This window comes from Schistocerca piceifrons, unplaced genomic scaffold (assembly GCF_021461385.2).
Source record: "Schistocerca piceifrons isolate TAMUIC-IGC-003096 unplaced genomic scaffold, iqSchPice1.1 HiC_scaffold_351, whole genome shotgun sequence".
NCBI classification, from domain to species: domain Eukaryota; kingdom Metazoa; phylum Arthropoda; class Insecta; order Orthoptera; family Acrididae; genus Schistocerca; species Schistocerca piceifrons.
Genome location: NW_025728572.1, coordinates 280,828 through 283,327, shown reverse-complemented (window position 1 = coordinate 283,327; position 2,500 = coordinate 280,828). Strand labels below are relative to the sequence as shown.

The following is a 2,500-nucleotide window of genomic DNA, read 5'->3' as shown; positions in this document are numbered from 1 at the left end:
CGACGGGCGGTGAACCAACAGCGTGGGACACAAATCCAACTACGAGCTTTTTAACCGCAACAACTTTAATATACGCTATTGGAGCTGGAATTACCGCGGCTGCTGGCACCAGACTTGCCCTCCAATAGATACTCGTTAAAGGATTTAAAGTGTACTCATTCCGATTACGGGGCCTCGGATGAGTCCCGTATCGTTATTTTTCGTCACTACCTCCCCGTGCCGGGAGTGGGTAATTTGCGCGCCTGCTGCCTTCCTTGGATGTGGTAGCCGTTTCTCAGGCTCCCTCTCCGGAATCGAACCCTGATTCCCCGTTACCCGTTACAACCATGGTAGGCGCAGAACCTACCATCGACAGTTGATAAGGCAGACATTTGAAAGATGCGTCGCCGGTACGAGGACCGTGCGATCAGCCCAAAGTTATTCAGAGTCACCAAGGCAAACGGACCGGACGAGCCGACCGATTGGTTTTGATCTAATAAAAGCGTCCCTTCCATCTCTGGTCGGGACTCTGTTTGCATGTATTAGCTCTAGAATTACCACAGTTATCCAAGTAACGTGGGTACGATCTAAGGAACCATAACTGATTTAATGAGCCATTCGCGGTTTCACCTTAATGCGGCTTGTACTGAGACATGCATGGCTTAATCTTTGAGACAAGCATATGACTACTGGCAGGATCAACCAGGGAGCTGCGTCAACTAGAGCTGAGCAGCCGGCCGCCCGGGAGTGTGTCCCGGGGGCCCGCGCGAACACGCAAGCGTCCGCTCAATCATTCTGCAAACAGGAGGAGGCTGAGCTCCCCTGCACAATACACCTCGAAACCCTCTCAGGTCCCGGCGGCGCGCAGCGCCGTCCCAAGTACTTGGTCGGGTTCGAGAGAGGCGCAATCGCCCGGAGTTAGGCGAGTAGACGCTTTCGGTGCGACCACCCGTGCTCCCAACTGAGCTTGCCGCTGCCGACAGAGGCCCGGGAGCGTGCTGTCGTGGCATTGCCGGCGGGAGACAACACGCGCCACCTACGGTGACCGGCAGCTCCAACGCCAGCGCCACAGAAGGACAAAAGCCCCACTTGGGTGCCGAAGCGAACTCTCCCAGCACAGCGCACGCGCCAACACATCCGCACAGCTGCGATACAAACCACCAGCGAGAACCGCTGGGGCGACCGAGCAGCAGACGGCGTCGCGGCGCCGAGCGCCGGGCGGCGGCGCATCCTCAACGCACACAGTCCTCAATCGGACCAGCACACTGAAGATGTCCACCGCGCTTCGCACCGGGCCCGCGAGGACCTACTTTGGCCGCACGGCGCCGCGCGCAGGGTGCGCCGGCGCGCAGCTGCGACGCCTGCCGCGTCCGTCGGCCGGCGCGCCTGCCACTGGCCGCCCCCACCAGCCGGCTGTAGCGCGTGCGCCCACGCACCGCGCGGCCAGCACGCCGGGAGGCGCCCCCTCACCGGCCGGGGACGGTCCCACCCAGCCACCGCCGCGTATCGCTTCACACCCAGATGCCGTTCAGTTTCGTCGGCATGGTGGGTATCGCTGGAACAACCGGTTAGTACCTCAACCTATCGTCGCCATCACCGATTCACCCCTAGCGAGAACAACCGCACCACAACAGGTTACCATTTGTTCATTTGCGTAACTTCACCAGAAAACGCAGGCGTCCATCGCCATTTGCAACTTCAACGATTATTGCATGCCTGTGTCAGGTGTCACGCCACACTACGTCTGCCCACATACACGCAACAAAATGTGCACGCCTAGACAATACGTGGAAGGTGGCCCCCGTACGTATGCGATGTCCATTGCTCGAACGACTGTCAACCGGCCTCTGTAGCATGTCGCAGATATGGAACGCGGTGCACCATGCCATCACGGTGTGTGAGGAGAGACGACTAGGTCCGAATACATCAACAGACAGCTCATGCTGATCGCCATCCACGGCGTCCGTTCCTCCCACACGTCTCTATGGCGTACCACACTGCAATCCAGCTCTCATAGGGAGACGACACGTAGCTGCGTGCACAATATTTGCACTGTATGGTCCGCCGTTTTTGGGCGCAGTCGTTGTACGGTCACACATGTGCCACGATGTATCATTCAGTACATAAGGACGAATGTGCAGTACAGATTGTGGTTTACGCGTACGACATTAGCGGACAGTTGACACAGGCCGCACCACAACGTAGCCTGAGTACGTCGCATGCGAAGGGCATTGAACATGCAAAGTTCTCACCAACCAGCTTGCGAAGGCAGGGGGCAAGGTGGGGACGTGGGGAGGGGCGGCATGTACGTCCTGCTGCCATCCACATTACAGTGTACAGCAGGAGCATGTGGAAAGTGAGCAAGACTTGCAAGGTGTTTAACATGAAGCGATACACAGGGGAGCGGGCAGTGCGAGTAGCGAACTATATTGCGAGGGTTGCGGGTGGGCAACACTACACTAATTGAACGAGTCGTATAACAATTACAGAGCAGGTTTAGGCGACAACGTGGGTTACGTTA

General features: G+C 57.8%; 1 non-coding gene across 1 annotated transcript in view; it reads right to left on the bottom strand.

Annotated features, from left to right (window-relative positions):
- LOC124746550 overlaps positions 1 to 688 on the bottom strand; it is a 1,909-nt gene extending 1,221 nt beyond the window's left edge. Inside the window, exon 1 of the ribosomal RNA XR_007011369.1 lies at positions 1 to 688. This exon is cut by the window's left edge and continues 1,221 nt beyond it. This is a non-coding gene — a ribosomal RNA (small subunit ribosomal RNA).
- Positions 689 to 2,500: the final 1,812 nt, after the last annotated feature.